The sequence below is a fragment of the Heterodontus francisci genome, chromosome 26 (assembly GCF_036365525.1).
Source record: "Heterodontus francisci isolate sHetFra1 chromosome 26, sHetFra1.hap1, whole genome shotgun sequence".
Lineage (NCBI taxonomy): Eukaryota > Metazoa > Chordata > Chondrichthyes > Heterodontiformes > Heterodontidae > Heterodontus > Heterodontus francisci.
The window spans coordinates 72806666-72822120 of record NC_090396.1 but is presented as its reverse complement, the minus strand read 5'-3'; the positions used below and the strand labels follow the sequence as shown (position 1 = coordinate 72822120).

Sequence of the window (15455 nt, the reverse complement as noted above, 5' to 3'; positions counted from 1 at the left end):
TCATTGGAATGTCAACAATCCTTTGACACTTGTAATTGGAATGTCAACAAGCCATTGACACTTGTCATTGGAATGTCAACAAGCCATTGACACTTGTCATTGGAATGTCAACAATCCTTTGACACTTGTAATTGGAATGTCAACAATCCTTTGACACTTGTCATTGGAATGTCAACAATCCTTTGACACTTGTCATTGGAATGTCAACAATCCTTTGACACTTGTAATTGGAATGTCAACAAGCCATTGACACTTGTAATTGGAATGTCAAGAATCCTTTGACACTCATGATCGTAATGTCAACAATCCTTTGACACTTGTCATTGGAATGTCAACAATCCTTTGACACTTGTCATTGGAATGTCAACAATCCTTTGACACTTGTCATTGGAATGTCAACAATCCTTTGACACTTGTAATTGGAATGTCAACAAGCCATTGACACTTGTAATTGGAATGTCAAGAATCCTTTGACACTCATGATCGTAATGTCAACAATCCTTTGACACTTGTCATTGGAATGTCAACAATCCTTTGACACTCGTAATTGGAATGTCAACAAGCCATTGACAATTGTCATTGGAATGTCAACAAGCCATTGACACTTGTAATTGGAATGCCAACAAGCCATTGACACCTGTAATTGGAATGTCCAGAATCTTTTGACACTCGTAATTGGAATGTCAACAAGCCATGGACACTTGTAATTGGAATGTCAACAATCCTTTGACACTTGTCATTGGAATGTCAACAATCCTTTGACACTTGTAATTGGAATGTCAACAAGCCATTGACACTTGTCATTGGAATGTCAACAAGCCATTGACACTTGTAATTGGAATGTCAACAAGTCATTGACACTTGTCATTGGAATGTCAACAATCCTTTGACACTTGTAATTGGAATGTCAACAATCCTTTGACACTTGTCATTGGAATGTCAACAATCCTTTGACACTTTAATTGGAATGTCAACAAGCCATTGACACTTGTCATTGGAATGTCAACAAGCCATTGACACTTGTCATTGGAATGTCAACAATCCTTTGACACTTGTAATTGGAATGTCAACAATCCTTTGACACTTGTCATTGGAATGTCAACAATCCTTTGACACTTGTAATTGGAATGTCAACAAGCCATTGACACTTGTAATTGGAATGTCAACAAGCCATTGACACTTGTCATAGGAATGTCAATAAGCCATAGACACTTGTAATTGGAATGTCAAGAATCTTTTGACACTTGTCATTGGAATGTCAATAAGCCATTGACACTTGTAATTGGAATGTCAAGAATCTTTTGACACTCTTGATTGTAATGTCAACAATCCTTTGACACTTGTCATTGGAATGTCAACAATCCTTTGACACTTGTAATTGGAATGTCAACAATCCTTTGACACTTGTCATTGGAATGTCAACAATCCTTTGACACTTGTAATTGGAATGTCAACAAGCCATTGACACTTGTCATTGGAATGTCAACAAGCCATTGACACTTGTCATTGGAATGTCAACAATCCTTTGACACTTGTAATTGGAATGTCAACAATCCTTTGACACTTGTCATTGGAATGTCAACAATCCTTTGACACTTGTCATTGGAATGTCAACAATCCTTTGACACTTGTAATTGGAATGTCAACAAGCCATTGACACTTGTAATTGGAATGTCAAGAATCCTTTGACACTCATGATCGTAATGTCAACAATCCTTTGACACTTGTCATTGGAATGTCAACAATCCTTTGACACTTGTCATTGGAATGTCAACAATCCTTTGACACTTGTAATTGGAATGTCAACAAGCCATTGACACTTGTCATTGGAATGTCAACAAGCCATTGACACTTGTCATTGGAATGTCAACAATCCTTTGACACTTGTAATTGGAATGTCAACAATCCTTTGACACTTGTCATTGGAATGTCAACAATCCTTTGACACTCGTAAATGGAATGTCAACGATGTATTGACACTTGTAATTGGAATGACATGGATATTGTTGTGAATCCTCACAGAAGAGTAAACCTCGAGAGCTGAAATGTTTAATACATCCCTTTACGTGACATCAAACACATACACAATGTATAGTGAAGTTACTATAATGCAAGTTATTAGTTTTAGTTTAGTTTAGAGATACAGCACTGAAACAGGCCCTTCAGCCCACCGAGTCTGTGCCGACCATCAACCACCCATTTATACTAATCCTACACTAATCCCATATTCCTATCACATCCCCACCTGTCTCTATATATTTCCCTACCACCTACCTATTCTCGGGGCAATTTATAATGGCCAATTAACCTATCAACCTGCAAATCTTTGGCATGTGGGAGGAAACCGGAGCACCCGGAGGAAACCCACGCAGACACAGGGAGAACTTGCAAACTCCACACAGGCAGTACCCAGAATCGAACCCGGGTCCCTGGAGCTGTGAGGCTGCGGTGCTAACCACTGCGCCACTGTGCCGCCCGCTATATAAATACAAGTTGTTGCTATACTGGAATGACAGCGCTACTGAGAGTTTATAACCATCAGGAAAGATTGAACATGCTGGGGCACTTTCTCTAGAAATGAGAAGACTAAAGGATGACCTAGTAGAGGTCTTTAGGATTATGAAAGGGTTTGGTAGCGTAAACATAGGGAAGTTGCTGCCACTTGGTGTCGAGACCAGAACTAGGTGCCATAACTATAAGATAAAAAGAATGCCTTGCATTTCTATAACATCTTTCATGACCACAGAACATCCCACAGTGCTTTACAGCCAATTAAATACTTCTGAAGTGCAGTCACTGTTGTAATATAGGAAACATGGAAGCCAGTTTGTGCACAGCAAGCTCCCACAAACCGCATTCTGATCATAACAAGCTAATCTTGTGATGTTGATTGAGGAATAAATAATGGGGAGGATATCAGGGAGAACTCTGGTGCACTTTTTTGAAATCACACCATGGGATCTTTTCATATCTGCTGAAGGAGGGAGCTGGAGCCCTCGTTTAATATTTCACCCTAAAGGCAGCACCTCCAGCACTGCAACACTCCCTCAGTACTTAGCTCGGGAGTGGGATTTGAACTTACAGGCCCTGACTTCGGAGCAAGAGTGTTACTCACTGAGCCACAGAATTGTGTACATGACAGTCACTAATAATTCCAACATGGAATTCAGGAGAAACTTCTTTATCCAGAGAGTGGTGGGAATGTGGATCTCGCTCCCACAGGGAGTGGTTGAGGTGAATAGTATCGATACATGTAAGGGAAAGCGGGATAAACACACCAGGGAGAAAGGAATAGAAGGATATGGTGATGGGGTGAGATGAAGGAGGGTGGGAGGAGGCTCATGTGGAGCAGAAACACTGGCAGGGCCCAGCTGGGCTGAATGGCCTTTTCCTGTGCTGTGCATTCTATGTAACCATCTCAAGCGGCTGCATGGCCTACTCCTGTTCCTAGTTACAGTGATGGCCTGTTTGTTACTCCATTTACTCCATTGACGGCCCCTGTAGTGCAGTAATTAGCTTCTGGAATGCAAATGAGAGGGAAAGAAATCGTTAATCTGCATTTCACCATGAACTCTGTCCCTTTTGATATTTGCGTGTGACAACTGAGAATCCGGTTTGGACTGGAAATTTGAACTGTCTGATAACAGCGACAAATGGAGCTCAGATTTAATGAGGGACCCGAGCAGCAGAGCCCTGAGTAAGAGGAGACTGTGAGAGCAAAATCCCCTGGAAATTGGACCGGTGAGCGCGTCGCTAATTAGAGGCTCCGCGTTAATCGGATCTTTCTGAAATGTTGTGCTGCTCTGAGTGTGAGTGAGAGTGTAAGAGTGAGTGAGAGTGAGTGTGAGTGAGTGAGTGAGAGCGTGAGAGTGAGAGTGAGAGTGTGAGAGTGTGAGTGAGAGTGTCAGTGTGAGTGAGAGTGAGTGTGAGTGAGTGAGTGAGAGTGTGAGAGTGAGAGTGAGAGTGTGAGAGTGAGAGTGAGAGTGTGAGAGTGAGAGTGAGAGTGTGAGTGAGAGTGAGTGAGAGTGTGAGAGTGAGAGTGTGAGTGAGAGTGAGAGTGAGTGAGAGTGTGAGAGTGAGAGTGTGAGTGAGAGTGAGAGTGAGTGAGTGAGAGTGTGAGAGTGAGAGTGAGAGTGAGAGTGAGAGTGAGTGAGAGTGTGAGTGAGAGTAGGAGTGTGAGTGAGAGTGAGTGTGAGTGAGTGAGTGAGAGTGAGAGTGTGAGAGTGTGAGAGTGAGTGAGTGAGTGAGTGAGAGTGTGAGAGTGAGAGTGAGAGTGTGAGTGAGAGTGAGTGAGAGTGTGAGAGTGAGAGTAGGAGTGTGAGTGAGAGTGAGAGTGAGTGAGTGAGAGTGTGAGTGAGAGTGAGAGTGAGAGTGAGTGAGAGTGAGTGAGAGTGTGAGAGTGAGAGTGAGAGTGTGAGTGAGAGTGAGAGTGAGAGTGAATGAGTGAGAGTGTGAGTGAGTGAGTGAGAGTGAGTGAGTGAGTGAGTGAGAGTGTGAGAGTGAGAGTGAGAGTGAGAGTGAGTGAGAGTGTGAGAGTGAGAGTGAGAGTGAGAGTGTGAGTGAGAGTGTGAGTGAGTGAGAGTGAGTGAGTGAGTGAGAGTGTGAGAGTGAGAGTGAGTGTGAGTGAGAGTGTGAGAGTGAGTGAGTGAGAGTGAGAGAGAGTGAGTGAGTGAGTGTGAGAATGAGAGTGTGAGAGTGAGTGAGTGTGAGAATGAGAGTGTGAGAGTGAGAGTGAGAGTGAGAGTGAGAGTGAGTGTGAGAGTGAGAGTGTGAGTGAGAGTGAAAGTGAGTGAGTGAGAGTGTGAGTGAGTGAGTGAGAGTGTGAGAGTGAGCATGTGAGAGTGTGAGAGTGAGAGTGAGTGAGTGAGTGAGTGAGAGTGAGAGTGTGAGAGTGAGAGTGAGAGTGAGAGTGTGAGTGAGAGTGTGAGAGTGAGAGTGAGTGAGTGAGAGTGAGAGAGAGTGAGTGAGTGAGTGAGTGTGAGAATGAGAGTGTGAGAGTGAGAGTAAGAGTGAGAATGAGAGTGAGAGTGTGAGAGTGAGAGTGTGAGTGAGAGAGTGAGAGTGTGAGAGTGTGAGTGAGTGAGTGAGTGAGAGTGAGAGTGTGAGAGAGTGAGAGTGTGAGAGTGAGAGTGAGAGTGAGTGAGTGAGTGAGTGAGTGTGAGAGTGAGAGTGTGAGAGTGAGAGTGAGAGTGTGAGAGTGAGAGTGAGAGTGAGAGAGTGTGAGAGTGAGAGTGTGAGAGAGTGAGAGTGAGTGAGTGAGTGAGTGAGAGAGTGAGAGTGTGAGAGTGAGAGTGAGAGAGTGAGAGTGAGTGAGTGAGTGAGAGAGTGAGAGTGTGAGAGTGAGAGTGAGAGAGTGTGAGAGTGTGAGAGAGTGAGAGTGAGTGAGTGAGAGAGTGAGAGTGTGAGAGTGAGTGAGTGAGTGAGAGAGTGAGAGTGAGAGTGAGTGAGTGTGAGAGTGAGTGAGTGAGTGAGAGTGAGAGAGTGAGAGTGAGTGAGTGAGTGAGTGAGTGTGAGTGAGTGAGTGAGAGAGTGAGAGTGAGTGAGTGAGTGAGAGTGAGAGTGAGTGTGAGAGTGAGAGTGAGAGTGAGAGTGTGAGAGAGTGAGAGTGAGTGAGTGAGTGAGTGAGAGTGTGAGAGTGTGAGTGAGTGAGAGAGTGAGAGTGTGAGAGTGAGTGAGTGAGTGAGAGTGAGAGTGTGAGAGAGTGAGAGTGAGTGAGTGAGTGAGTGAGAGAGTGAGAGTGTGAGAGTGAGTGAGTGACTGAGAGAGTGAGAGTGAGAGTGATTGAGTGAGTGTGAGAGTGAGTGTGAGAGTGAGAGTGAGAGTGAGTGAGTGAGTGAGAGTGTGAGAGTGAGAGTGAGAGCGTGAGAGTGAGAGTGTGAGAGAGTGAGAGTGTGAGAGTGAGAGTGTGAGAGTGTGAGAGTGAGTGAGTGAGAGAGTGAGTGAGTGAGAGAGAGTGTGAGAGAGTGAGAGAGTGAGAGTGTGAGAGTGAGTGAGTGAGTGAGGAGAGTGTGAGAGTGACAGAGTGAGAGAGTGAGAGTGTGAGAGTGAGTGAGAGAGTGAGAGTGAGAGTGTGAGAATGAGAGAGTGAGTGAGTGAGTGAGGGACAGTGGCTGAATTTTGCACCCACGGTGGAGGTCCTGGTGCCGGGCTGAAAAGATGGAGGGAATCTGGCCTCAGCCAGCTGGATCACACCCCACCCCCACCCCACTTCCCCTCGGAGCGATACTACGATGCTGGGATCTCCGTCCCTTTAAGGACAGGAATCCCACCTGCAAGCGGTGGCCACTGCCGGTACTGCAAGAAGTCTTGGACCCCGGCCCAGCGCTGAAACCCTGGACCTCAGGTAGGTGAGGCAGGGTCGCCGGTGCCTGTCTGGAAAGCCCGGTGAGAGGGGAGGTAGGAGGGTGGGCATGATGTCTGAGGGGGTGTCCATGGAGGTGGAGGTTTTCCTGGTGGGAGACCTCTGTGGGCCACAGATTGCCCAGGGAGAAGGGACCAACCTCCCAAAAACCCACAGGGAAGGTGCTGTGTTTTACTGGGCAACCTCCCCACATGGCGGAGAACCCCCATCAACGCACCCCCCCCCCACCACCATTGGTTAGATCCCGGCAAACGGGGGAAGAGGACCTTAACTGTCCTATTAACAGCTCTATCGGTCTCTGGGCAGGAAGGCGATCGTTGGCCTCGCTTGCCCCCAGGAAAATCGCTTGGCCAACCCCCCCACGCCCCACCTCTAGTCGCGGTTCTATGCGCCCCCACCACCTCTGATCCCACCTGAGGAGGACCCATAATATCCAGACCTGTGTTTGTGCATCCTCCCGGCGTTTTGATGCACCTGTAGTGGAGTTGGGCCCAAGAGGCAGCTGCACCTCAGCCTGAAGCTCCAGGGCACGAACAGCAGCAGCCAATAAGGCCAAGCAGACCAGAGAGTCTACAGGGATCACATCACCTGTTGTATGATCACTTCAAGAGTGATGTCCCTTTAAGAACTCAGCATGCTAATGAGCTAAGTATCAGGACGTAGTCAGGTGACTAGAAGCCATCATCACTCTGCAACTTTAACACCCTGGACAAAGGTTCTGTATATAGTTTGCTCTGTATTGTATATACTAGTTTAGCAGTTAATAAACCTGTTAGAGATCTTCAAGGCACTGGATTCCACATACCTCATTGTGTTGTTTAAGATAACACAAAGAACACATGACATCACCTACCTGCAGATGTCTGGGCGACACTGTCAGTGAAGGCTACAGCTATCCAGGGAGGATATTGTCACAGACCTATGTGGCCTTCTGCAGGACGGTTGTGACCAATACCATTTGGCAGTCACCCTCTGCAAGAGGCCCTAAAGATAACTATGGTGCTCAACTTCTATACATTGGGATCTTTTAAGGGATCCACTGGGGGCATGTATGGGGGCTCCCAGGCTGCAGTGCACTGCTGTATCAAGGAGGTGACAATGCCGTTTCCTGCGGTGGGATCGTTAAATTCAGCTCTGTGTGTGACAGTATGCATGTGCATGACAGCGTGTGTCAGTGTGCATGTGACAGTTTGTGCATGTGTGACAGTACTCAGAACCAAACCCAGGTCACTGGAGCTGTGAGGCTGCAGTGCTAACCACTGCGCTACTGCACCACCCATGAACCAGCTCAGCCTCTTCCAGTTAAACAATGTGGGCATGTTACTCTCTGACACTCGACATTGCCTGAATGAGCAGACGCTGGAGGCCGTACAAGCATGGTGTCCCCTACCTCCCCCCACTTCACAGCACCCTCCATCCCGCACCCCAGGCCTTGCCCTAAGCTGCCATTGCTGACAGTTTTATATCTGCATTCTGCAGTAAGTGGCTCGTGAGGTATTTCCATTATTTAGATTCATGAACCATGCTGTCCCAGAACAGTTTTGACACATTAGGACAATTCCTCTTGTCAGCTGTGCTGATAAAAAGAAATTTCTGTTTATAAGCACAAATAGCGAGATAAATCAGGGCTAAACTGTGTGTGTTTTTAATCATCAATTAGATTTTACAGAATGGTGCTGAGAACCAAATAGACTTGAACAGTACGATTACTTTTCATTAGCAGAAATTGAAAAATTGCTGAGCTAATACGTTTCATATACTGTAAGGTGCCTGAATATTCATTCCTCTACACTGATCACTCTTTGCTTTATTGATCCTCATACTCCACAGGATCTATTTTTACCTGATCAGTACAGAGGGACTCAGACTTTCAAGTGAACAATGGAAGGGGGATAATTTTACCCTAACATAATTGGAGATGTGGTAGCATAGTGGTAATGTCGCTAGACTAGTAATCTCTGAGTCCAGATTAATGCTACTGGGGGCATGGGTTCAAATCCCACCACTGTAGATGGTGAAATTTAAATTTAGTTAATAAATCTGGAATTAAAAGCTAGCCTAATGGTGACCATGAAACCATTGTTGATTGTTGTAAAAACCCATCTGGTTCACAAATGTCCTTTAGTGAAAGAAATCTGCTGTCCTTACCCGGTCTGGCCTACATGTGACTCCAGACCCACAGCAATATGGTGGCCACGGATGGCACTCAGTTTAAGGGCATTGAGGAATGGGCAACAAATGCTGACCCAGCCAGCGACGCCCACATCACGCAAATGCATTTTTAAAAAAAATTAGATCTATTGCCATTTTTACATCTTTTCCGATTTTAGTCACCTTTGATCAAGGTGGTGGAACAGGCTAGGAAGGAGGGGCTGAATGGCCTGCTCGTCCTCCTATGTACTTAAATAGGACAGCCCTATGCAACACCCTTTGATGATTTTTATTAGTATCAAATAAAACAAATAAAAGAAACAGAAATACTTACATTTTTATAGCCCCTTTCGCAACCTCAGGAGGTCTCAAAGCACTTTACAATCCCTGAAGTCCTTTGGAAGTTGTAGTCACCGTTGCATTGGAGGAAATGAAAGGTTTATGACTTCCCAAACCTCCTTGGGAACAATTCTGGCTGTTCCTCATGAATTTACATTCATGCAAAATTGGTGAACAGGAAGAGAGCCGCTGCTCGATCAAACCTGCCCCATGCCTTACTCTGCAGTCACATAACGTCATCCGCTGAGGAGAGGCAGCTCCCACTGCTCACTCGAGCTTCATAAAATTCTTCCAAAGCTCGGAAGGTCTGGCATGCAGAGTGTCTCCGTCTGTATGTTGGAGATAATGCCACCACTCATGGCCCCTGTCAATAGATCCCTGTCTCCTAGTGCTTTGACGGTCTTGTCTGATCATGCCCTTGCTTGGACCACTTAGATTAGAGACAAGATTAGACACCACACCATCCCTTGAACTTTGGGATCGGGATTCATCCCAGAATGGAACAATGGGAAGATAGTCTCAACTCTCTCTTGCGGTTATTAATTGTATTGACAGTACAACTGGTGAATCACTGATTGGGGAAGCAGTACAAGGGATATCTGTCTGACTGGCTGGGAAAGAAAGGCCAAAGGACCAAGAGATCCATGGTCAGAGAGGCAGACAGCTCGGTCTGGGAGTGAGGGGGAAGTTTAGTGTGGAGGGGAGGAGAATCTTGCTCACCCTAAGTCCTGAGCCAGTCAGGATTAGAAAGCTGGCCAGGAAAATTTAAGCAAGCCTGATATCAGGGATTGTGTGACGCATGTTAGTTATTTTTCTTGTTCTTGAGCAGTCCTCTGTTGTCAGTTGAATGAGATTTGATTATATCTGTTTCTCCACGCACTCACTCACTGTCTGTAAAATAAAGCAGTTTAATAATTCATCCTTGACCCAAAAGTGGTTCAACATGTTTTCAAAAAGGTTGCAGCATTGCACCTGAGAGCACATGTGAAAAATATCCAGCTCAGATTGTTACACAACTGAATTACACTATATCATTCCATACAGGGCAGTGCAACAACCTGCATTTATTTAGAACCCTGAAGAACACAAGAAATAGGAGCAGGAGTAGACCACAGGGCCCATCGAGCCTGCACCGCCATTCAATACGATCATGGCCGATCTTGGGCTTCAATTCCATTTTCCTGCCAGCTCCCCTTGATTCCCTGCGAGACCAAAAATCTGTCGATCCCAGCCTTAAATGTATTCAATGATGGAGCACCCACAACCCTCTGGGGTAGAGAATTCCAAAGATTCACAACCCTCTGAGTGAAGTAATTTCTCCTCATCTCAGTCCTGAATGATTGGCCCCTTATCCTGAGACTGTGTCCCCATGTTTTAGATTCACTGACCAGTGGGAACAATCCCTCAGTGTCTACCCTATCAAGCCCTTTCAGAACCTTGTATGTTTCAATGAGATCACCTCTCATTCCTCTAAACTCCAGAGAATATAGGCCCAATTTATTCAGCCTCTCATCATAAGACAACGCTCTCATTCCTGGGATAAGGGGGAGATGATGACACAGTGATAATGTCCCTGGACTGCTAATTCAGAGGTAATAAAAACAAGAAATGCTGGAAATACTCAGCAGGTCTGGCAGCATCTGTGGAGAGAGAAACAGAGTTAATGTTTCAGGTCAGTGACCTTTCATCAGATGATGTTCTGAAGACCTGATGAGAAGACCTGCTTCTCTCTCCACAGATGCTGCCAGACCTGCTGAGTATTTCCAGCACTTCTTGTTTTATTTCAGAGTTCCGGCATCTGCAGTATTTTGCTTTTATACTAATCCAGAGGCCCAGGCTAATGCCCTGGGGGCCGAGGTTCAAATCTCACCACAGCAGCTGGTGGAATTTAAATTCAACTAATTAATTAAAAATCCGAAATTGAAAGCTAGTCTCAGTAATGGTGCCATCATTGATTGTTGTAAAGACACATCTACTTCACTAATGCCCTTTAGGGAAGGAAATCTGCAGTCTTTACCTGGTCTGGCCTACATGTGATTCCAGACCCACAGCAATGTGGTTGACTCTTAACTGCCCTCTGAAATAGCCTAGCAAGCCACTCAGTTGTCAAGGGCGATTAGGGATGGGCAACAAATGCTGGCCTTGCTAGCGACACTCACATGCTATGAAAGAAGAAAAAAAAAATAGTGAACCTTCGCTGCACTGTCTCCAATACAAGTATATTCTTTCTTAAATATGGAAAACAAAACTGCACATAGTGTTCCAGATGTGGTCTCACCAAAACCCTGTACAACTGTAGCAAGACTTCTTTATTCTTGTACTCCAATCCCCTTCCAATAAAGGCCAACATGCCATTTGCCATCTGAATTGCTTGCTGTCCCTGCATGTTAACTTTCTGTGTTCCTTGTACAAGCACACCCACATCTCTTTGAACATTGACACTTACAAGCTTCACACCTTCAAAAAATATTCTGCTTTTCTATTCTTACGACCAAAGTGAACAACTTCACACTTCCCCACATTATACTCCATCTGCCATCTTGTTGCCCACTCACTTAACCTGTCTATATCTCTTTGCAGCCTCTCTGTGTCCTCCCCACAGTTTACCTTTCCATCTACCTTTATATCATCAGCAAATTTAGACACATTAATCTCTGTCTCTCCATCTAAGTCAATAATATAGAGTGTAAATAGCTGAGGCCCCAGCACTGATCCTTGCAGCATTCCACTATTTACTGCCTGCCAACTTGAAAATGCCCCGTTTATGCCCACTCTCTGCTTCCTGTCTGTTAACCAACCATCTATCCATGCTAATATATTACCCCCAACTCCATGAGCCCTTATCTTGCCAATTAACCTTTTGTGTGGCATCTTATCAAATGTCTTTTGGAAATCCAGGTATACTACATCTACTGGTACTCCTTTATCTACCCTGTTAGTTACATCCTCAAAATATTGTAATAAATTTGTCAAATAGGATTTCCCTTTAGTAAAACAATGTTGACTTGTTCTAATCACACTGTACTTTTCCAAGTGCATTGTTAAGACTTCCTTAGTAATAGATTCCAACATTTTCCCAACAACTGATGTTAGGCTAACTGGCCTCAGTTCCCCGTTTTCTCTCTCCTTCTTTCCATTCTTGAAAAGCGGTGTAACATTTGCCAACTTCCAATCTGATGGGACCGTTCCTGAATCTAAGGAATTTTGGAAAATCATAGCTAGAGCCTGCAGCTATCTCCTTTAGCAGAGCAAAAATATTGCAAGGCCTTTCACAGAAGTGTTATCAAACATAATTTGACACAGAGACATAAGGCGAAATTTGGGCAGGTGACCAAAAGCTTGGTCAAAGTGGTAAGTTTTAAGAAACATCTTAAAGGAGAGGAGAGAGGTGGAGAGGTTTAGGGAGGGAATTCCAGAGCTTAGGGCCCAGGCAGCTGAAGGTGTGGCCACCAATGGTGGAGTGATGGAAATGGGAGGATGCTGAAGTAGCCAGAATTGGAGCTGTGCAGAGATCTTGGAGGGTTGTGGGGCTGGAGGAGGCTACAGAGATAGGGAGGATTGTAGGGACTGGAGGAGGTTACAGAGATAGGGAGGGTTGTAGGGGCTAGAGGAGGTTACAGAGATATGGAGGGTTATAGGGACTGGAGGAGGTTACAGAGATAGGGAGGGTTGTAGGGACTGGAGGAGGTTGCAGAGATAGGGAGGGTTGTAGGGACTGGAGGGGGTTACAGAGATAGGGAGGGTTGTAGGGGCTGGAGGAGGTTACAGAGATAGGTAGGGATATAGGGACTGGGGGAGGTTACATAGATAGGGAGGGTTGTAGGCGCTGGAGGAGGTTACAGAGATAGGGAGGGTTGTAGGGACTGGAGGAGGTTACAGAGATAGGGAGGGTTGTAGGGACTGGAGGAGGTTACAGAGATAGGGAGGGTTGTAGGGACTGGAGGATCTTACAGAGAATTGCAGGTTGTAGGGATTGGAGGAAGTTACAGAGATAGAGAGGGTTGTAGGGATTGGAGGAAGTTACAGAGATAGGGAGGGTTGTAGGGACTGGAGGAGGTTACAGCGATTGGGAGGGTTGTAGGGATTGGAGGAAGTTACAGAGATAGAGAGGGTTGTAGGGATTGGAGGAAGTTACAGAGATAGGGAGGGTTGTAGGGACTGGAGGAGGTTACAGCGATTGGGAGGGTTGTAGGCGCTGGAGGAGGTTACAGAGATTGGGAGGGTTGTAGGGATTGGAGGAAGTTACAGAGATAGGGAGGGTTGTCGGAGCTGGAAGAAGTTACAGAGATAGGGAGGGTTGTAGGGACTGGAGGAGGTTACAGCGATTGGGAGGGTTGTAGGCGCTGGAGGAGGTTACAGAGATTGGGAGGGTTGTAGGGATTGGAGGAAGTTACAGAGATAGGGAGGGTTGTAGGGACTGGGGGATCTTACAGAGATAGGGAGGGTTGTAGGGACTGGAGGAGGTTACAGAGATAGAGAGGGTTGTAGGGATTGGAGGAAGTTACAGAGATAGGGAGGGGCGAAGCCATGTGGGGATTTGAAAGCGAGGATGAGAAGTACCATTACACTCCTGAGCAGAAAAGACTCTGATCATTCTGGGAATGATCAGCAGTGCTGTACCTGAAACCATCCAGAAGGCAGGAATTTGTAATACACTGCTGTTACCTCACCCTCCAGTACAAACTGCCTCATCACCTCTACCTCTGCCTCGACCAGACTCTTACTGCTTTGCCTTTGGAAAGCTTTTTCTCGCTCTTTATGTTTATATTCTTTCTTGGGATATGAGTGTCGCTGGCTAGGCCAGCATTTATTGCCCATCCCTAATTGCCCTTGAGAAGGTGGTGGTGAGCTGCCTTCTTGAACCGCTGCAGTCCTTGTGGGGTAGGTACACCCACGTGCTGTTAGGAAGGGAGTTCCAGGATTTTGACCCAGCGACAGTGAAGGAACGGCGATATAGTTCCAAGTCAGGATGGTGTGTGACTTGGAGGGGATCTTGCAGGTGGTGGTGTTCCCATGCATCTGCTGCCCTTGTCCTTCTAGTTGGTAGAGGTCGTGGGTTTGGAAGGTGCTGTCGAAGGAGCCTTGGTGCATTGCTGCAGTGCATCTTGCAGATGGTACACACTGCTGCCACTGTGCGTCGGTGGTGGAGGGAGAGAATGTTTGTGGATAGGGCATCAATCAAGCGGGCTGCTTTCTCCTGGATGGTGTCGAGCTTCTTGAGTGTTGTTGGAGCTGCACCCATCCAGGCAAATGGAGAGTATTCCATCACACTCCTGACTTGTGCCTTGGTGGACAGGCATTGGGGAGTCAGGAGGTGAGTTACCACAGAATTCCCAGTCTCTGACCTGATCTTGTAGCCACGGTATTTATATGGCTACTCCAGTTCAGTTTCTGGTCAATGGGAGCCCCTAGGATGTTGATAGTGGGGGATTCAGCGATGGTAATGCCATTGAATGTCATGGGGAGATGGTTAGATTCTCTCTTGTTGGAGATGGTCATTGCCTGGCACTTGTGTGGCATGAATGTTACTTATGTTTTTAATGTTTTTTTTCCTTTCACATACCCTGTTAACCTTCCTAATGTTCCATTTTGTAATGTCCTACATTCTTTATATTTGTCCTGACTTTTGTTTTTTATTCACTGTTGTAATAAGTCCTAAATGCTTTTTTTAAAGTTTTGGATTTGACCCCCTTCATCACCTGTGGAATCATCACCTTCACTGGAATGTTTTCGATTTCTACTCTTGCAACATCCCATTGAGGTATTTTCCATTGCTGATCTCCAGTGCTCTCAGCCAATTGTCCCTCACATTTAATTGGGGTAGATTGTTTTGTTCATATCCCAATGATTTGTTTTTTTCCAGTCACATCACCTTCTCCTTGACCTCTCCTTTTCCTATTCTTGCACTGAACCTGATCAAAGGTTGTTCCATTCCATTACCCAGAATCGAATCGCCTGGTATTTTCCTGGTTGTTGGAATAGCAATACCCTGACCAATCAAACACTCCTATAAATATTGCAGAGAGGAATAAAACATCTCCATTCTCGGCATACATGTGTCCGTACCCCCTGTCTCTTTCCAAATGATTGAAATCTCTGACTTGACCATGATGCCTCTCATTTAATCATCCCTACACTCATTGGGAGGGGCATTTTTAACACAAGCTGCCCATAGGGAAATCCGTGGGATTGGGCGGAATGCTAGTTTCACACATCCCGTTCATTATTACCCACAAGGTTTCACTGGGGAGTGAAATCAGACAGGATATAAGACCAGTATCGCAGCCCATTGCATCAGTCTCCCCATGGGGCGGGTTAGGGTTATAATTGCCCCCAACTGAGAAAGTTAAGATGATGAAAGGATTTGATAGGGTAAATAGAGGGAAACTCTTTCCTCTGGTCAGGGGAGTCCCGAAAAACCAGGCAGAACCTTAAAATTAGAACTCGGCTGTTTAATGGTGATATCAAGAAACACTTCATACAATGGGTAGTGGAAATCTGGGACTCTCTCCCCGCCCCCCCCCCCAAAAAAAAACCTGTTGAAGCTGGGAGTCAATTGAAAATTTCAAAACTGAGCTTGGTTAGGGTAGGGTATTAAGGTTAT

General features: G+C 45.7%; 1 protein-coding gene across 2 annotated transcripts in view; it reads left to right on the top strand.

The window, feature by feature from the left end:
• The window catches only part of ca10a (carbonic anhydrase Xa), a 640282-nt gene that overhangs the window by 230772 nt on the left and 394055 nt on the right, over positions 1 to 15455 (top strand). The window lies entirely within an intron of this gene.